Source organism: Furipterus horrens, unplaced genomic scaffold, assembly GCF_987537825.1.
Source record: "Furipterus horrens unplaced genomic scaffold, mFurHor1.1.pri manual_scaffold_8, whole genome shotgun sequence".
Taxonomy (NCBI): Eukaryota; Metazoa; Chordata; class Mammalia; order Chiroptera; family Furipteridae; genus Furipterus; species Furipterus horrens.
Window position 1 is genome coordinate 88,591,836 of NW_028327178.1, and position 21,665 is coordinate 88,613,500.

Here is a 21,665-nt window from a genome sequence, read left to right on the forward strand (position 1 = left end):
GATGACAAATAGCTGTTGTTTTAAGCCACTAAGTTTGTGGTAACTTGTTACTGTGACAATAGGAAACTAATACAGGGGCATTCCCTTCTTAGTTTTAATGTGTAACAATAACAACGAATCAGAATTTTTAAAAAATCTCCAGGATCCTACAAACCTGATAAATCAGACTTCAGTTTTTTTTCTCCTTCCACTCTTGTGTCTGAACCCCTGCTGAAACAAAGGTACCAGCAGAAGGGTTTGTTAGCTGCAAGTTTATTATGAACAGGTGTCATTAATTTTGTCTTGGACTTAGATTTATCTTTGACACGTGGAATATGCATCTAATAATTCTGCCCTTACGCACCTGCTCCCTGCACAAATGCGAGTTTGGGTTCACTTTGGTTGACAACCTGGGACTGCACTGGCTTCTTGGGAACCACCGAGAAACCATAGTTTAGAGATTCTCCTCAGCCCTCTAATTAAATTGAGTTAATGAGGGACAGCTGACACCAAAAATGGATTAAAATGTCAAAGGCAGCACTCCCCTCGCTTCTGCCCAGAGGGAGTCTGATGAGTTTTCCAAGTTCCCTGAGTTCCATGCATGCGCGGGGCAGATAGGTTATGGCCCCATCAGAGGCTGGGTTTGCTGCAGGACACACAGGAAAACAGCTGTCAGCTTTTATTAGGAAGGTAGAAATACTTGCTGGTAGGTATGTAGGACTAGGATATTATTGGATCTGTCTACTAATTACCACTGTAGTTTTTCCGCTTTGGAATTAGTTCATATATTTCTCAGTGCAGTACATGCCCAAGATTTAGGGAAATAAATTCAGTTACCTATAGAACGTACTTATGGTATGCCATCCCTGTGATCAGTGCTGTTCTTGATGCTAGCAGTGAATCAGGATAGGACGGAGAAAGGCACTGTCTGCAAGGACCTTACATTCTAGCAGAGATTTAAAATATGAAGAAATAAATAATGTCAGCTATCGAGAGCGTGAAAACAGTGAGGAGAGTGAAGTAGCCAAGCGAAGGCTTGGAGGAAAACTGTTCTAGGTTATGGAACAGCAGGTGCAAAAGCTTTCCAGCCCACAGAGGGGTGGGGAGTTAGAGATGCTGGGAACACACTGAGACCACGATGAGGGAGCAGAGGCATGAAGGACAGACTTGGGCAGGGGCCAAGTAAAGCAGGGCATTACATTACAGGTATGGAGTGAAAGGATGCTGTTGGTGGATTTCAGCAAGGGGTGATGTCTATTTGTTTTTAAAAGATGTCTCTGAAAACTAAAATTGCCTGAAGTGGGTCATGATAGCTTGTCTCCAAAGAGGCTCTCTATGATTCCTGCACTCCCCTTGCCTGGCTGGCTGCGTGACTGCTTTGACCATTAGCAGGCAGTGGAAGGGATGTTCTGGGACTTCCAAGCCCAGGTCTTAGAAGACTACCCACTTCCACTGCCTTACTCTTGGAACACTAGCTCTTGAGCCCAAGCTACACAGAGGAGAATCGAGGCCCACAGCCCCAGCTGAGGACCCAGCCAGCTGCCAGCACCAACTACCAGCCAGGTTGAGTGAGCCACCTATGTGGGCATTCTGCCCAGCAATATCCTGTGAATTAGAGGAATACCCCCAGCTTAAGAAAACCCACAGGATTGTGAGATTTAATAAACTGGTTTTGAGGTGGTTGATTTCATAGCAATGGATAACTGAAATGGGCAGGGGAGGAGGCAGGACACCAGTGAGCTGGCCTTTGGGGTCTTTCAGGCAAGAGATGATGGAGGCCTTGACCAGACTGGTAGAAGTGAGGGTAGCGAGTCCTCAGATTCAGAGTACACTTGATCAGTGTGACTTCAGGCTGAAATGAGGGAACGAGTCATTACAGAAAAGCAGCATTTTCTTGCCACCATATAGCACCAATTGCTTATACTGTTGTGTTCTGTTTTGTTTAAGAGAGAAAATAATGTTAAAGTAAACTTTTGTGTGGAAAGAGATTTAATCAAGAAAAAAAAACCTCAAAGACCTAAAGAAAATTATCATAGATGTGGCCAATGAAAAATTAAAATTAAAAAAAAGTAAATGATAACATAAAGTTAAAAAGTGAGCCATAATGGAGAGAAAATATTTGCAAAATATAACAAAATTTTTATATCCTAAATAATTATACAATTCTAAATAAGACAATCTAATGGGAAAAAAAGCATTAAGCTGCTCTAAGAATTTTACATTATATTCTGCATCTTGATGTTTCACTTTTCAACATTTTCCCATGTGGCTTCTCATCCTCTGGTAGACATACCTAGGCTTCTTCACAGCATGGGGGTCTCACTTCCAAGAAGGTGAGAGGCAATGCTTCAAAGTCTCTCTAAAGCCTTGGCTGCAGAACTCACAGTGTCACTTCTGCCACATTCTGTTGGTCAGAACAAATCACAAGGCCATCCCAGATTCAAGGGAGTAAATAAACAAATACCTCTCTTACTCGAAGGACCAAGAAAGTTATATCGCAGGGTAGTGTGGCTACAGGGAGGCATGGTTCTTTGGGGACCATTATAACACTAGGTAGAGTACATACTGTAAAAATGTCTTCTACCCTCACAAATGATTGATAGTTTGGTTGGGGCTATCATTCTAGATTGGTTATTATTTTCCCTAAGAAAGAAGGCATTGCTGCATTGTTTTGTACTTTCCAGTGTTCAGAAGGGTGATGTCATTTTGTTTTCTGTTCCTTTACATGTGATCTCTTATTCCTCTGAAATCTCTCAGATCTTCTGCTTATCTATAGTTTTATGAAATTTCGTAATGTGGCCTTGTGTGGGTCATTTTTTCTTTTCATTTATCTTTTTCTCCTGTGTTTCATTTACTGAACATTTGGAAAGTCAGTCTGGAAATAATGTTTTTCAGTTTGGAATTCTTATTTATTTAATTGATAGCTGTATTTAAGACAATTCTCACTTCTACTTCTGCATTTCATCTGTTGCAATGTGTTGTTTTGGTTCAAGTATATGAAGAAATTCCAACTAGGCACATTTTAAAAAGAGCTTGTGTCTGAACAGATAGTACAGAAACCAGTATAACTAGAAACCTGGCAACCAACTATTTATCTTAAGACTTGGCTAAATGGGAAATAGTCATCTTTTTGAAAAGAATATATCCAACCTTGTATTGGTAGCAACTAAAACTGACTTTGCCTCCCAGTATAAACACTACTTATCACTTCATTTTAAAGTCTGAATGTGTACTTTTGTGAAGAGAGCAGTCAGAGAAATCATGCATCCACCAGGTAAATATAACTAGCCAACAGAGAATCTACAAGGTCAGAGAACCCCTACCTGATCTGACAGTTGCCATCAAAAAGTTAATCAGCTGCCCAGAGTAACAAACTTCTTCCATCAGGGATTTGAGTGCATGATTTGGACAGAAGACAAACCTTAAAGAACTCAAGGATGTGGACAAGACTCTTTAGTGAGGTACTCAACTCTTCACAAGCCACCAGGTATTCAACATGAAAGGATGGTGATAATTCTGTAGGACTGCAATCAGGTAGTTACTCTTGAATATGATGAAGAAGGTGTCGATATTCCTGTTATTAACTCATAGAACATAGACAGTAATATAAGACCAAGGCTACAAACCCCTAAAATTCTCTTGCAAGAGGATGACTTTTTTATGTACTTTGTTCTGAACAGGCTATTAGTAAGTATATGATGGAGCCTATCAATTCATGAATCCAGAAAAGAAACCATCCTTTTATTCTGAAATCTTATCCTACCCATGCCTTGAAATAAGTACTACCAAATTTTTCCTCCTTTGGACCAAAGAACAGAAACTTTGAGAGCAGGACCTTAGCAAGGGTCATGGCAAGAGCAGCTGTAGTCCATTGGCTTTTGGTGTCTGTCTGGCAAGAACAGAGGGTGGTGACAATTCAAATGAAAGCACAGACAAAAATGTAATGGAATACTACTCAGCAATATAAAGAAATGAACTGTCAATATACCCTGTAATACCAATGAATCTCACAGATACACTGAGTAAAAGAAGGCAGACTTTAACAAGCCACTATAAACACTCTTGAAACAGAAAAATAGGAAGTTTTGGTCAATAAATAAAAGATTAAAAAAATGGAAGTTTTAGAACTAAAAAATACAGTAACAAATAAAAAGCTTACTGAGTGGGCACTGGTGCAGAATGGATATGACAGAAAAGAAGCAGTGAACTTGAAGATAGGCCAACAAAATTTATGCAGCTTAAACAGGGAAACGGTTTATACAAACAAATAGAATGCCAGGGCCTGTGGGACAGTACCAAAATGCATTTTTGTCATTAGAGTGCCAGAAGGAGATAAGAAAGAGTAGAGTGCAGAAAATACACTAAAGAACTAATACCTGAATACATCCCAAATTTAGCCGAAGACAAACCTACAGATTTAAGAAGCTGTGCGAATCTCAAGAAGACGTTAAAATTCTAAAGTAGTACACACTAAAAGACAAACTCATAGAAACAGAATGGTAGCTTCTGGGGGCTGGGTGGAGGAAATTAGGAAATACTGGTCAAAGGGTACAAACTTCCAATTATAAGGTGAATTCGCTTTGGGGTTCTAATATACAGCGTGTGACTATAGGTAACAAACTGTATGCTGTACTTGAAAGCCACTAAGAAAGTAAATCTTAAATGTTATGTCAATTATATCAATAAAGCTGGAAAAAAATAAAATGAAATAAACTAGAATAGCATACCTGTGAACTGTGAGATGTATACAGAAGGTGTAGCATATACATATTGAGAAAACCAGAAGAAGAAAAAAAGAAGCGGAAGAAATATTTGAAATATTAATGGCTGACAATTTTCCAAAATTTATGATAGACACCAGACCACAAATCCAGGAAGCTCTGAAAATACCAAGCAAGATAAACACCAAAAAATATACATTTAAGCATATCACATTCAAACTCAGGAAACCAAAGACAAAAGAAAATATTGAGGGAAGCCAAAGGTGGGGGCGAGGGGAGGGAAAACACCTTCAGAGGAACAAGGATGAAAATTACACTGGATTTTGCATCAGAAAACATGGAAACAAGAAGAGAATGGAGTGAAATATTTTAAATGTTGAAAGAAAAAAACTCAGTAGCCTAGAATTTTGCATCCAGTAAAATTATCATTCAAAAGTAGAGAAATAAAGTCTTTCTCTGTTAAACAAAAACTGAAGGAATTGGTGGCCAGTAGACCTGTCTTGCAAGAAATGTTAAAAGTTCTTCAGATGGAAGAAAAATGAAATAGGTTGGAAACAGATCTATTGTACATAAAGAAAAGAAGAATATCAGAGAAGGAAGAAATGAAAGTAAAATAAAAACTTTGTCATTTGTATACCTACCTAATCATATAGGTAACTATATCTAAAGTAACAATAGCAAAAATGAACTGGATCATTACAGCATATGGATAAGTGAAATGAATGGCAGCAATATTATAAAGAATGGAAGGGAGTAATTGGTAATACTCCTATAATGCACCTGCACTGCCCATTAATTGGAATAGTATTATTTGATAGTGGACTTAGATTAATTGTAAACATATACTGCATATTAGGGAAAACAGTAACTGTTTAAAAAAAGAAGTAATTAATATGCTGAGAGGAGAAAAAATTTAATCATTTAAAATTAAAACCAGATAAGTCAAAAAGAGGGAAAGATTTAAAAAAAGACATTTAAGTGACATAAATACAAAACAGTTACAAACAAACATGGTCGATATTAATCCAGCTATCTCAATAATTACTTTAAGTGTGAATGGTCTAAATACACCAATTAAAGACCATTTAAAATCCATTGTCAGACTGGATTTTTAAAAAATTTATAAACACAAGACCCAACTGTAAGTTATCTGCAAGAAACCCACTTTAAATATAAAGACACACATAAAAAGTAAAGGGGTATACCTTTACAGGAAATCTGGAGTTAGCTGTATTGATTTCAGACAAAGCAGACTTCAGAACCAGGAAAATTATCACAGGTAAAGAGGAGTATGGGACATTCACCAAGATAGGCCATAAACTCACCTGAACAAAATTGAAAGAATATAAATCATACAAAGCTTGCTCTTACACCACAATGGAACTGAACTAGAAATTAATAAAAGAAAGATAATTGGAAAAATCTCAAAATATTTGGAGATTAAATAACACATTTCTAAATTACACATGAATCAAGTCTCAGAAAATTTTTTAAAATTTTAGCTAAATGAAAATGAAAGTATAACTTATCAAAATTTGTGGGAGCTGGCAAAAGCAGTGCTTAGAGGGAAATTTGTAGCCTAAATAGATATTTCAGAAAAGACAGAAGGAGCCAAGATGTACAATGGGAAAAGAACAGTCTATTCAATAAATGGTGTTGGGAAAATGGCCCTCTCTTATACCACACACAAAAATTAACTTAAAATTGATTAAAGATTTGAACATAAGACCTGAAACCATAAAACTCCCAGAAGAAAATACAGCAGTAAGATGCTTGCCATTGGTCTTGGTGATGATTTTTTTTAAATTTGACAACAAAAGCAAAAGTAAACAAGTGGGACTGTATTGAACTAAAAAGCTTCTGCACAAAGGAAACCATTAGCAAAATGAAAAGGCAACCTACCAAATGTGAGAAAATATTTGCAAATCATTTATCAGATAAGGAGTTAATGTCTGAAATACATAAAGAACTTACAAAGCTCATAGCAAAGTAACCAAACAATCAGATTAAAAAGTGGGCAGAGGATCTGAAGGAACATTTTTCCCGAGAAGACATACAGATGGCCAACAGGTACATGAAAAGATACTCAATACCTCTAATCATCAGGGAAATGCAAATCAAAACCACAATGTGGTATCATCTCACACCTGTTAGAATTGGCTGTCATCAAAAAGACAAGAAATAACAAGTGTTTGCAGAGGATGCTGAGAAAAGGAAACCCTTGTACAGGGGTGGTGGGAATGTAAATTGATATAGTCGCTATGGAGAATAGTATGGAGGTGCCTCAAAAAATTAAAAGTAGGTTTACATATGGTCCAGCAATTCCACTTCTGGGTATTTATCTGAAGAAAACAAAAACACTAATTTGAAAAGGTACATGCATCCTCGTGTTCGTTGCAGCATTACTTAGAATAACTAAGATATGGCAGCAACTTAAGTGTCCATCAATGAAAAATGGATAAAGAAAATATGATAGAAACACAAATATTATTCAGCCATAAAAAAAGAATGAAATCTTTTCATTTGTGACAGCATAATAAATGGACCTTGATAACATTATGCTAAGTGAAATAAAAGAGAAAGGCAGATATATGATCTCACATATGTGGACTCTTAAAAACAAAAACCAAGCTTACAGATACAGAGAACAGATTGGTGGTAGGCGGAGGGGAGGGGGATGCTAAGTGGATGAAGAAGGTTAAAAATGATCAGCTTTCAGCTATAAAATAAGTCCTGGGCTGCAATGTACAGCATGGTGACTATAGTTTATAATGCTATATTGTATATTTGAAAGTTACTAGATCTTAAAAGTTCTCGTCACAGTAAAAAAAAATTGTAAGTATTGTGATAGATGTTAACTAGGGGTGATCATTTCACAATATTGAATCGTTATGTTGTGCACTTAATGTCAGACTGGATAAAAATACTTAAAAATACAAGACTCAACTGTATGTTGTCTGCACGAAACCCACTTTAACTATAAAGACAACTTTTTAAATATATACCAATTATATCTCAATTTTAAAATAAATAAAGACTGTGTCATAGCAATAACTCAGCCTTTTTCTCTGCTCTGGAAGGATCTTGCATGCTCAGAGAAAGTAGCAACTGGGAGGTCCCAGAGGGAACCTGGGGGGAAAGGAGAAGCCAGGCCACAACCTGCTGCATCTGCTCTTGCCCTGTTGCCACGTTGCTTCCATTAGATCTGTACCCTTGGCTAAATCAATGTGAAACTGTTTCCATTTGGCAATCTGGTGTCCCCACAGTCCTGCCGTGGGTCCCACAGCCATTTGATTAAAAGTGAGAAGAGAATCCTGACTGGTGTGGCTCAGTGGAGTGGGTGTCATCCTGCAAACCAAAAGGTTACCATTTTGATTCCTGGTCAGGGCACCTGCCTGGGTTTCAGGCCAGGTCCTTGACTGGGGGCATGCAAGAGGCAACCGATTGATGTTTCTCTCCCTCACTTTCTCCCTCTCTTCCCTTCTAAAAACAAATAAAATCTTTAAAAATAAAAATAAAAATAAAAGTGTGACAAGAGCAGAAGTTCCAGGCAGGTAATTACTCCTCCAGATAGAAATCTTTTGTCAGTCGTAAGTTCTAAACAATCACTGGGGCCCTGGCCAGTGGGGCTCAGTTGAAGCTTGGTTTCATACATCAAAAGTTTGTGGGTTCGATTCCTGGTAAGGACATATATGGGAGGCAACCGATTGATGTTTCTCTCTCTTTCCCTTCCTCTCTCTCCAAAATCAATAAATATATTTAAGTAATTATTAGGGTTACTGTTAAGAATATGATATCAGCACATTTTAAAACTACTTTTCTTGTAATAAACACTGCGTTCCAGTTAATCCAGAGAATTTCTTTATACCCTTGGCTCCTGGCAACTACAGGCATTTGTTTCAAGTTTGGTAACAATTTGGAGCAGTTCAACTCCACCTCAGAGACAGGTGGTGGGTTCCACACAGCCCTGCATTTAAAGAGCAGATGTGAAGTAAGCAGTGCAGCCCTGCGGATGTGAGAGGCAGAAGCAGAGCTCCAGTGATCTCAGGCTGCCATTCCGTATGCAGGTCACATTCTGAACCTCGTGGACTCCCTCTTTTGCAAGTGCTTCTTAATGTGTCATTTTTCCTTTTTGCAAAAAAAGATACTAATATGACAAAGTATTCATTACAATTTTCCTTTTTGTTCTATAAAATTGTATTTGTTTAGTTCATTATTTTTCACTGCCACAATTATATGTATGTGAAGTCCAGTAAAAGAAATTTTTCACTATTTGCTTTTTTTCTGACCATTATTACTTATTTTGCTATTATTAATGAGAATGATTATGTTGCATAGGGAGGGACAGAAGGCAGCTGACGCCTGAAGGCTAACTCCCTGTGTGGCAGACCTCACCCAAAACTTTATATCAACCTCATGAGATGGGCTTTTGTAACCTATTTTACAAGTGAGGAAACCAAGACTCAGTGAGGGGCAGGGATGAATCCAGGATTACACAATTAAGTGGCAGGAGGAGTCAAACCCAAGGTCAGCCTGACTCCAAAGGGTATGTCTGAAATGTCAGCAAGTGTTGAAAACCAGCCTGAGCAAGTCACAGGGACGTGGACCCAGGGTGTCAGGGAGGGCTTCTTGGGGAATGGGGTTCTGGGAGGGGTGTCTACAGGGGAAGGAAGTGAAGCGTGAGGACCATGTCAGGAGTCAGGGAATGGGGTTCCAGCTCGAGCCCTGTCATTTCTGGCTATATGGCCATGGAGTTCCCTCTCTGAAGTTTTCAAAGGTCCAAGATTCCACAGATAAGGCTAAGACAGTGGTCTGGGCAGTGACCTTGGCTGGTGATGATGAATTTTCCCTGCCCTTTGTCTTAAGAACTGGACCCCCAAGTTCCCCTGGCTCACCCCACCCTGCACCCCTAAGGAGGAGCCCAGCTCCTGGCTGGAAGTCCAGATGGCATTATAGTTAAAAATGTAAACCTGGTTTGGAGTCCCAGATCCACCACCTCCTTCCCAAATGAGTGACCTTGGACATACCACTTCTTGTCCTTAATCTCAGCATCCTAAACCATAGAGTAGGGTCATCATATTGACCTCAAAGGGTAATTGTGAGAATAAGAGTTCTCATTAAATCTTCTCAACAACTAACTCAATGAAGCTGTTACTGTCATTTATAAATATGACAGTTGAGACCCAGAGTGGTGATGTTACTTGCCCCATGCCTTACCTCTGTTCTGTTTAGCTCAGTGCTTGACTCACAGGAAAAGGAACTATGATTATGACTAGTTCTGACACACCAGCTCCTCCCCTACACCTTAACGTTTCTGGAATGACGATATTCCCCACAATTGATGCGGAAAGAACATGCCAACCAGCAGGCCAAGGGTGACTTAGTCATTGTCTGCTGTCCAATTGCCTGGATGGCTGGCTGTGATCAAAGCTGATGGAATTTTACCAGATTCCAAGTTTCACTTAAAATGTCTTCTAAAATGATGACAAAATAAAAGGTTATCAAGTGTACAAAAGGCTATCACTGGCCAGACAATGTAATTAGAAGTGAAATTGCCAAATTCAGCCAAAGAAAGTTTAGACTCTTAACTGTGGAGAATTTTGATCAAATCACCGAAGGAGACTCTGATATACAACTTCATAAATGAAAAACACCCTAATGTCCAGTGTTGTTTTTTAAAGGGGTTCCCCTGATATGCTTTTTTCATCCTCAAGTTATTAAATAGGTAAAATATTTTTTCCTTTCAAAAACATCTTATAATTGATGATGCCATAGAAGGCATCATACCTCCCATTCTCCATACAAAGTGTGCGGTCTCTCCAGGTGCAAGGTGGGCACAATGGCTCAGAAATTTGCCTCTACTACAGGGATCCCCCACAGAGGAAGAAGTGGGGGGTGGGGGTGGCCACCACTCCTGCCTGGAGTGCTCTGAGAGACTGTGCGCCAGCCGCTGTATGGAATGCCACAAGCCCGTCAGGACGCCGAGGAGGTGCACGGTAAGAACAGCCCTGGTGCAACACCTGCTTCCACTGTGCCAGCTGCCTGCACCCCTTGGCCGGTGAGACCTTTGTGGCCAAGGACAAGATCCGGTGCAACAAATGCGCCACAAGGGAGGACTTCTCCAAGTGCGAGGGCTGCTTCAACCCAATTGTGACAGAAGATTAGAACGTGGAGGAAAGGGAGACTGTGACGCAAAGATGCATGTAAGTCACTGGGACTGGAAGCTTCTTCCGTAAGGGGGAACACTTGTACTGCATGACTTGCCATGTGGCCGCCTTTGCCAAGCATTGCGTGAAGTGCAGCAAGGAGTTGGTCAAGGCTTCAGTGTGGTGTCCTGTGCAGGGCAATCCTGGCACCACAGCTGCTTCCATTGCAAAAAGGGTTCCGTGAATCTGGCCAACAAGTACTTTGTTTTCCTTCAGGAACAAGTGTGTTGTCCAGACTGCCAAAAAGCTGTAAAATGACAGGGGCTCCTGTCCTGTAAAATGGAATTGAGTCTTGTTCTTTGTGTCCTCGCCCTCTGCCATGAAACTATCCATAGGGAAAGAGCACCCTTTCTCCTCTTCAAAGTTGTTCTCTCTGTCTTTTCTCCCATTTTACAGTATTAACTCAGATAAAGGTACACAGTGATCATTTTAGGATTTAGCAAAAAGCAACTCCACAGCAAAGGCAATGGCTGCAGTTAAAAAGTGAACACTTAGATGGACTCTTCTGCATGGCTATCATAGAGCAGAAAAGTGCTAACCATTTAGCTGCTTAGCGATGTAAGCAAGAAGCCGAGGGAATAAAGCCGCCACTGAGATGTCCTTCGTGGCTCAGCCGGGACCCATCATGTCTTCACACAACACACAGGTTGCATCAGCCGCTCCAACTCGCTGCTCACCTTCTTCTGTGAGCAGAAAGAGCCTCTATCAAATTGCATGACTTCACTTCCTCACCAAAACCTTCTCTTCTTTCGTGCCTTCAAAGGACTAATACAGATCTCCAGAGAACTAACATTCAAACTTAGCTGTGATTCGAAACTGACCTTTTCTCTGTACTAATAATTGACTTCCCCATGTGCCGTGTTTTATGGACTTTCAAGCATGGCCCACGCAGGTGGTTTAGAAAATGCAGGCAGATGCGAGAACGAGCCTGTTTCAGAGGAACATCGTCACAGTGAATACTTCTGGCAGCTTAACAAAACTGACCCAGCTGTTCTTCTTTTAATTAATAAAATGTTAGTTAAATTAATAGCAACATAGTGTATGGGTTTGGAAACTTGTATGAAACTATTTTACTTTCAAATGTTTCTGCAATTTGGAAATCATCCCACAGGGAGTAACCATAAAACTCTAGAGGGGTAGCTGACCAGGCACCAGGACTGTCACACGGAGGTGACATTTCCAGAGATGAGTTGAGTCCCTTGTAACATGGTAGTTGTCTGCTTTTTGTCCATGTTCAAGAGACCCATGCCATTCCTTCTCTTGTGATCCTTAGGACTGTTCCTCAAGAGCTCAGCAGGATCTCTAGGGGACTGGGAAGGCCGCCATCCTCACAGACAGAACTGGATTTCCCTGTAGTGCTTCCTGAGATGCAGGACAACCGACTTACTGTATTTTAGCTACATTATTATATTACATAGGAGATTGACATGATATCAAAAGTGAACATGTAATAACAATACGTAGTAGCATTGTAGCAGTGGTTAGAGAAGCTGATGCCTCATTTCTGCATTTTGTTGTTAGCTATTGTCATCTAATGTTTCAAGGTGTCCTTACAGAAATAAAGCAGCACATAAATACATACATACATACATATATATCTTAATTCAGTGACAGAGCACCAGTGGTAGAAATCCAGGCCCCTCAGTTGGTGGGAAAAATGGATGGGTTGGGGGTGGGCGTGCATGTGTGATAGTTAGACATAAGCAGAACAAGAATGATGGGCCAGGTAGAGAAGATCACCAGGGCAAAAAGTCCTGGGTGCCTAGCAATGGGCAAAACTGGAAAAACATGGACCTTGTCCCTGGGGTGGCCTTTCTTCCCCTAGAATATCGCTGGTCATGGGGTTTGGAGCCCCTGGTTTTTCATATCACTGGCCCTGCAGTTCAGACCCTCCCCTTACCTTCTTTTCCTCCCCAGCATATCATTACTCATATGGTTTTAGGCCCCTTTGGAGGAGGAACAAGGGGCTACAGAAGAGCCTCACAGGACTCCCATACAAGCCCTTGCACAACCACTCTCAAGCATTGGGCCCTCAGGACAATGAAGTTCTTACCTGCATCACATCATCATAGGAACAAAGCCTGTGGTCTGTTGACCATGGAGACAGAATTTTGGTCAAACTAGAGGTAACATTTAGGCCCCAGTTGTGTTTAGCTCCAGGCCCAGAAAAGCAGCAAAACCAGATGGAGTGATGCCATGGCTGACACCAGGACCTGAGGCAATTACCCAGGACACCAACCCTAGTGCCGAACAATCAGTGGACGCCATGACCCTGAAAGAACACACCTGGAAAGCTGATGGCTAGTCTGTTGAGATCCTCCCCTGCAACCTCCCCTAAAATTCTCTACCTTTAGAAAACAGATTTGCAATCTGGATATGCTGACCCCTGTGATTTCCCCAAATGTGGGAAACTTGACTGCATAATTTGTTGTATGGGGGGACAGCATTCACACTCTCCACTGGCATTAAGAAAAGAAAAGGAAGAGGAAGTTAGTGCGGGCTCTCTCTGGAATATGCCCACACCTTTCTTCCCTCTTTCTTGGGCATGGGAACTTTCTCCTAAACTCTAAGGGTGCCTATTGGACTTGTAACCAGGGGAGCAGTGGGCAGCAGCAGCTCATCCCAGGCTGACCCCCTGACCTGTCTCCAAGGCCCCCTTTTCTCTGACTTCAGTGAGCTAACAACAGCCCTGCCTTGGCTCACGCCTTTCCTATAACATTTCTGGAGAGTCAATGCAGAGCACCGCATAGGCTCTTGCCTGTTGTTTCTCTATCCTAAGCTCTTCCTTTATCTCATTGTCCCCAGCTTTAATAAATGTATTCTTAAAATCACCGGGACTCATGACATCTTCCTGCCTGAAGTAAAGAACGCATACATTACAGGCTGGCCTGAGGCAGATCTGCTCAGAGCCCAGTCCCTTTCCCATGATACATGGACAGGAGCTTCCCAGCCCTGGCTGGTGTGGCTCAGTGGATTGAGCACTGGCCTGCAAACCAAAGGGTCATCGGTTCAATTCCCAGTCAGGGCACATGCCTGGGTTGCAGGCCAGGTTGAGGAGTGTGTGAGAGGCAACCACACATTGATGTTTCTCTCCCTCTCTCCCTCCCTTCCCCTCTCTCAAAACAACAAGGATGATAACTGAGGACAATATTTATGACTTAGAAAGCTGTCAATCAGATAAATGAAAAAGGGAAATTGTGAGAAGGTATATATAGCATGAGAGAGAGAGAGAGAGAGAGAGAGAGTGTGTGTGTGTGTGTGTGTGTAAAATTTACAGTGGTTAAGAGCCTAGGATCTGGAGCCAGATTGCTTAGATTCATATCTGGCTTTCACCTCTTACTTACCTTGGACATTTTACTTAAACTTTGTCTCAATATTTTTGTCTGTAAAATAGGGCTAAAAATAGGGATAAGGTGAGGATTCCCTGAGATAATCCATCTAAGGTGTTTAACTCAGGTCCTGGAATACAGTGAGTGCTCACACAATATTAGTGGTTAATCTTGTTAGTCTCCCGGGCAGGGTCCTCATTCCCACAGCCTCCTCCAGCCCGGCTCCGGAACCAAGCACCCCACTGCTGCCGGCTGCCCATTGTTCCTGCCTTCCTGCTCTGGCTGCTCCAAGAATCCTGCGGGAGCAGCTCCAGCCCAGGCAGGAAAAGCATCCAGACGCTGGGAGCCCCTCTCCCTCCTTCATGGGCAGTCAGCCAGGGTCCTCCTGCCGTCGGTGCCCACCTGGGGAGTGTGAGCACTGGACTGTGAGTCCTGGGACCGTAGTTTCCTCTCTAAAAAAAGAGAAAAGAAAACAGCAGAGATGCCCAACTCACAGGGACACATAAGGGCTTGATGAGACCGCACATGCAGGAGGCGGAGCATCATGCCTGGCTTTCCACCGTGAGCACCTCTGTCCTCAGAGGAGTTGTCTCAGATCAGCTCTCAGAATGCAGCTCCCAGCTGGGGCATTCCCTAGTGTCTGGGCCTAAATAGATTTCTTGGAAAATCCTGCTGCCTCTCCCTGTAACCCCCCTCCCCCAGCACCAGACAACAAGTAGGTGAAAGGGCTGGGCAGCTTTTCCAGGCTGGCTGCCAGAAGAGACAGGATCTGGAGTCCTTGCATCCTGGCTCTGCTACGGAATTGCTGTGTGACTGTGGGCATGGCCTTCCGGCTCTGTGCCCCAGCTTCCTTCCTCCACTGGCTTCGGAAGGCGGGTGTGACTCCTCCCCCGGCTGTGTCACTGACTGGCTGGGTTACCATGGGTAAGCTGACCCCTCCAGGGCTCAGTTTGTTTCACCTGCAAAATGGGATGCCCACGTAGGTTAATAAGATTCCTCCTGACCTCCAGATGTTCCTCCTGTCTTTCTGTTGCCCTCTACCCCATTTCTCACCTCAGGAGAGGAATTAGACCACTTGAGGCTTCTGGAGAGTAGATCCGAGCCTCAGCAGCATGTCTTCCTGCGCTGGGCAGGCCCAGGCCCGTGCGTTTGAGGTGCCATCTCCCCACCCCAGCCTCAGGAAGCAGAGGGCACCTGTGTGTCCACGGGCTGCCTTTGACATGACGCAGACGACACAGGGCAGCACGTTGAGTGCCCACGGTGCAGGAGCTGACCTCCTCTCAACAGAGCAAATTCCCTCAAGATTTCAGAAGGAGGAGCTGGGGCTTCTCCCTCACATCACAGCTTCAAAGCTTAACCCTGCTCTCAGAACCCCTCCCAGGAGGAGCCTTTCCCCGGGAAGGTTACCGTACCTGCAGGCCTCTCTCCATCACGCTTCCCTCCTTCCCGTTTCCCTCTTTATAGCTCCCCAGTCTTACCTGTTCCCAGTTTTGGTGGGGGCAAGTGTGGGAGGCTTGAATGCTCCCATAATCTCCATCAACTTCCTCAAAGCCATTCCAAATAAAGTCGCCCCCAAAGCAATATACTGTGCCTCTGTGAACACATACGGTCTTGGTATAAGCCCCCTCCAGCCTGCATTTTCCAAGCCCCTCTTTGCCTGGCTCCTGCTTTTGAATTTGCCCCCCAAATTCATCACCGGACTCAGCAGGGCAAGGCTTTTCCACCGCAAAGTACTGCCTTCTATGGAAGGCTGCTTGGAGTATAAAGGCAGGTTTCCCTATGTTACTCATCTATTTCAATGACTTGTCACTCAAATTCCACAGGTCAGGAAATACTGTCCTGATTTCACTGCAGCGGAACCTGACACTCCTGCCCAGGCTCTGGAATGTCAGCTGTCTTTTCTTCCCTTCAGCACTCTCACGCCCCTGGTAGGTCCCAGCTGGGCTCCATTGTGGCCCAACCCCCCCACCACCACCACCAGGACACAGCTGCTCCCCCTGCCCCTGCACAGGTGATCACAGCCACCTGGCAGACACCCTGATCAGAGGCCTGAGGTCGTCAGCAACATCATCCTCCATATTATTTCCCATGCTCTGCCCTCAGTCATAGGGTGGGATGGTAGTTCCCTGAGACCTTGTGGTTGGGTAGAGTCATGTGACTAGCCCTGGCCAAGGAAGTAAGAGAAGTGACATTTGTCCCCTTGGCCTGGAGCGTTTTATTGCCAAGCGGAGGCTCTCCCACTACGGGGGCTTTGAGACAGATGGTGGCTGCTACAGCACCCTGGGCCCTGGAGTGAAAAGCTGTGAAGAATCCTGCCAGCCTGCCAATGATACCTGGTGTGTGTAACAAATGACTTCCTGTTAGAGGCCACTGAGATTTGGGGTTGTTTGTTCTGCAGCATGACCCAGCCTACCTTGACGAGTCCAGATCTCCAGAAAGCGAAACCAACGTGGGAGCTGAGAGATGGCATGCAGGACCTGTTCTTTTTTTTTTTTTTTTTTTTAATTATTGGTTGTTAAATGATCTTTAATGGAAATAGTTCCCTTTGTAGTTCTTAACTAGCTGGTATTCCAGTACCCACAGCTAATGCCACCTGACTATGTAAGTTGAAGTCTCCCTGGACTTCCTTGTGGACATCTTAGAGGAGGCCGACTCAGTGGGAGGTGAACTTTTTATTCTTCCTCCTTCCTGCTACCTGGAACGTAGTTGTTAGTTGTCATGTCTGCAGCCCCGGCAGCCAGACTGGGTGGTGCAGATAGTGCATAGCGAGTGTGAAAACTGTGACGGTTGGGGAGATGTTTCAGTACATAATGAATGCTTCATAAAACCTCCTCTAAAATGGACTCTCGGGGAGGACGCCCAGCTAGAGAAGTCCTGCTGTGCCAAGTCAGTCACAGAAGCGGCTCAGAAGAGAGATGTCTGGGTGGGCTGAGGGGGCCGGGGACATTTTCCCAGCCATGGAGCAGGGTGACTCTTGGGCAAAGCAACTCAGACAGCTGGAGAAACAGGATTTTGAACATAGATTTCTAGAGTTCTCTTCGCCTTCCTTCTCCTGCCTGTCTCCCCAGAGCCCGTGCACCCCCACCCCACAGTCTTCCCCACCCCACCCACAGCCTCCTGCAGTGTGACCAAGGCAAAGGTAGGAAGAGCGAGAGTTTTCCTGTGTGGCTCTCCCAGAAGCCTTCAGGAGGGCAGCCAGGACTCCCCAAGATGTGGGGCAGAGAGTAAGGCAAGTCCAGTGGGAGAGACCCGAGCCCAGCACTGACTGCTCTGTGAGCCAGATTACAACCCACACCCCAACCCATACACAGGTTCCCCATTTATAAAATGAGGCAATGATACTAGCTCTGCCTCCCTCCCAGGGGTGCCGAGGGGCCATCCTGCTCTGAGCGAAGAGGCTGCAGGAGGAAGGAAAAGGCCAGTGCGCAGTCTGGCTGAATGGGTACTCCCAGTCACAGGAAGTGAAGAGCAATGACATATGTCTTGGTGGTCAGGAGCCTTGGTCAGATGTCTGACAGATCTGGGTTCAACAGCTCAACTCATCCCTCCAGGCAGCTCCATTCAGTTCACAGTCAAGGCCTGGCCTTTCCACTTGGGCTGTGTGGCCCTGGACAAGGTGCTTCACTCTCTGCATCTGGGGCTGCTGTGAACAATAGTGGAGGTCAGGCTATGCCCCAGGCCAGCAGAGCACCCAGCATGGAGGAACCCAACAAACGGGCCTCTTCCTGTTACCATCATTCCATGGTGACATAATCAGGGTTTTGCGGCACCACCCAGCGGGCAGGAGGGCACAGCTAATACTTCTCTCTGCCCAGCAACCAACCAGTCCCCCCTCTTCAGGTGAGAGCATTGTTACTTGAACCTGAAAACTTGTATTTCTATAGCTTATAGCCAGACCGATTCCATGAGGAAATTAGACGCTGGCATTTACTGAGTGCCAGCTGGGTCCTAGATACTGTCTATGACTAATCTTCAAGACAAGCCTGTAAAGCAGGTCCGATATTCCCATTCGTAGATGTGGAAACTGTAACTCAGAGAGGGTTAGTCACTTGGACAACGTCACAGTTCTGGGACTCAGATTTGATGATGTAGCCCTGCATCATCCCATCTTTTAAGTAAGTGAGCCATTAAGTTGATAACTGTGATTGACTTTTCTAGAAGGGGCCTTTATTCATTCAATAAATAGTGGCTGAGAGCCCACTCTGCCTGGCAGGTGCTCAGCCCTGCCCTCACGGAGCACCCGTCAGGCGGCACAGAGGTTTCATCCCATGGACCAAATCCAGGTGGCAGTAGCTGCCTGCGACGTTGTTGTGAGAGGATGCTAAGCCAATTCTGGGCTCAGCAGGAATTACTCAGGTCTGCCAAGGGTGCCGTTAGGGAGTCTCTGAGCATATGCTGTATATTAGATGCTCATTTTACTTTTGTAGGTTGCGCATACAAATGTTATAAGAAAGCTGGTCAGAGCACATGTTCCAATTTTTATTTTGAAAATAGCCATTGTAGATCTAATAACTAGGCCCTGCCCTCAAGGAACTTAGGATCTGGTTGGTAGCCTACAGCACAGAGGAAGAATAGAAGATGATTACTATCAAAAAATGAACTGGAAAGTCTGATCCAGCTCTCAGAGTAGGACAGGCCACATGATGAGGGTGATCAGGGAAGCTTCCCAGAAGAGGAGCTCAGTGGATCTGGCCACATGGAGTCGGGGGAGGGGAAGGCCTTCCAGAAGCAGCAGCACAGGCAAAGGTACAGAGGTCTGAAGCAGGGATGGAAGAGGATTCCAGCCTGGCTGGGGTAGAGGTGTTGAGGGGGCAAGGTTGAAAAGGTAATAGGGTTGAAGGACGGACCATGGCAGCCTCAGTGTCAGCTCTGGGAGTTTAGGCCTGAGTGTAACCCACCCTCCTTGGACCCTTCAGTAGGAGGCTACTGGAGGTTTTGATCAAGGTCATGCCCAATGAAAGATACTTCTTGGTGGCTGGAATAGGGATAAGTCAGAGATGGGAGATGGCTAGAACACCATGGAAAGAAAAGACAGGCCCAAGGTGTAAGTGGGGGTTAGGGGACCTAGGTCCTAGTCCTAAATCTATGCTGAGGTGTTATGTGACCACAGGCAATCCCTTACCCTTCTGGGCTGGTTTTCCTCCATCTTCTCTTAAAGCCCTTTCAGATCATGAGGTGCGTGTTGTGGCCCAGGGGTAGGGGGATTGTCATTTGGTTTGGTCAGGATCTTTATTTCCTTCTTTTCTTTGGCCTTCAAGACCTGGCCTCAGGTACGCCCATCACTCATGGCTTACTTCACGCTTCATGACCATGTGGCACAGCCTGGGGTGTGTCCACACTTCAGCTTCAAGCAGCACTTTTCTTGCAGAAGAGAAAACGAGACCTTGGAGCCACTTTCCAGATGTGTAACTTGGAAAGGGTCTGGGCCTCTCACACCTGCTTTGCAGGGATGCAAGGAGCTGCTGAGATGAGGCCTTTCAAGCACCTGGCCTGCATCTCCTCCTCTGCATGCAGGACATAAGGGACGTCCCAACCTGTTGAGAATTTTTATGAGTTTATTTGAACCAAACTGACAATTACTGAGGAGAAGCAAAACCTGAACAAAATAAGAAAATGCTCCAGAGAATGGCAGTTTTGCAACTCACTTTATACATTAGAATCAAAGGAGAAGACATAGGGACGGTTACACGGAACTCATTGGGGTAGTTTGAGGGGGTGGGAGAAAGCAAATGGAAGAAGTCTCTGGGACTGGATAAAAAGTAAAACAAAGAGGCATATACCTCTTTTACACTGGTGGGTGCAGGATAGTTAATAATTAACATTCATAGCACACAGAGATGGTGTTCAGGGAGTAAGATAACAAGGGGGGTTCTGTGGTCTCCGCTCTCGTGTGGTGGGTGTCAAGGTCTGAAAAGGGAGATTACGCTGACATTTCAAAAATATTGTTATCTTAAATGCAGAAAGGCAACAGACAGGTTCACTTAAGGTAAAGATTGACCTTTGTCAAGGAATCTACAGGCCTAGGATGTGACTATCCCTCCAAGACCTACTACTAGAAATTTTTATGTTCAGACCATCTTATGCTGTTACCTTCGGTCTCTGAGTTTGTGAGGCCCACCACGCAGGCCTCCCCTGAGCCTGTCAGTTTTAGTATGTGGCCCCTTTTTCGTCCCCAGTGCTCTATAGCAATGGCTTTTCTTTTTTATTTTTATTTATTTATTTATTTATTTTTACTGTGTGATTGCCTCTCATGCCTCCCCAACTGGGGACCTGACGTGCAATCTAATTATGTACCCTGACTGGGAATCGAACCAGTGACACTTGGTTCGCAGGCCGACGCTCAATCCACTGAGCCACAGCAGCCAGGGCTGCAATGGCTTTTCTTGCTGTTGTTCCTGTCATGTTTCCTGTGTGGGACTCCGACTATAAGCTCTTCAGATGGGAACAGTCGCCTCCTCCCTGGGGCCGAATACCAGCTGGGCCCCTGGTCAGGATCTGACACCCAAGGCCAGTGCAGCTCCACCCAGGCTTGTCATGCGGACTGTGATGTAGGCCTGTCCGGCCTGATGAGCAGCCCTGATACTCACCCCACCCTGTGTGGGTGCCCTGCGTCATACATAGGGGACTGCCCCCCACACAGGTCTCTGGTCCCTCCCCAGGTATCAAGTGTGACAGGCACCTCTGTACAACTGAACCCACCAGGAACTAAATGAAATCCATCCCCCTTTCCTGTTTAATTTTATATGATTATTGTTGGGATATGTAATACATTAAAGTGTTTCAAAATTTAAAAGGCAACAAAAAATGTGCTATAAAAAAATCGTCTCCTACCCCAGCACACAGCCCCTTAGTTCTCCTTCCTGGAGACAATGAATCTAAATTCCTTTTTAAAACAAATTTAAGTTGCTTCTTCCTTGCAAAAATCATAAGCATTCAAAGCAAAAACTAACTTCAAAACAAAACAAAACAAAACCTGACCACCTTGGAATACACACAAAAGTACAAACCAGAAATCCCACCCACCACCCAGATTTTCAGCATTTTAGTATACGTCCTCCCAGACTGTTTTCAATGCATATCCGCTTTTAAAAAAACAAAAACAAATTACAAGAGGAGTATGACAATACTGATTTTTCAGTATCTTTCCAGTACCTCAGGACCATTTCCTCATGGTTTCTTCCTTAAATGACTTTGCGTGATCTTCCATAGACGCTGACTTATTTAACCAGACCCCAGTGATGGGCGTTTGAGATTTCTAGATTTCCCTGTGATAAGCAACATGGCAATGGGTCCTACTTGTTTATTTATTTACTTTGAACAAATTGCTAGAAGAGGAAATGCTGGGTTACAAGTTTTTAAGACCCTGGATACCCATCAAACTGCCCTCACGTTCAGCAGGATTGGTGTCCAACCCAAATCTGATTCCTCAA

At 44.1% G+C, this 21,665-nt stretch overlaps 1 long non-coding RNA gene and 1 pseudogene across 1 annotated transcript; both read left to right on the forward strand.

The window, feature by feature from the left end:
- The first annotated feature begins 3,197 nt into the window (after nt 1-3,197).
- LOC150003351 (uncharacterized) lies at nt 3,198-8,938 on the forward strand. Its single transcript, XR_016512660.1, has 3 exons — nt 3,198-3,253; nt 3,367-3,466; nt 8,591-8,938. It is a non-coding gene; the product is annotated as an uncharacterized LOC150003351 (long non-coding RNA).
- A 1,595-nt stretch (nt 8,939-10,533) lies between these two features.
- LOC150003352 (four and a half LIM domains protein 1 pseudogene) lies at nt 10,534-11,884 on the forward strand (annotated as a pseudogene).
- Nucleotides 11,885-21,665: the final 9,781 nt, after the last annotated feature.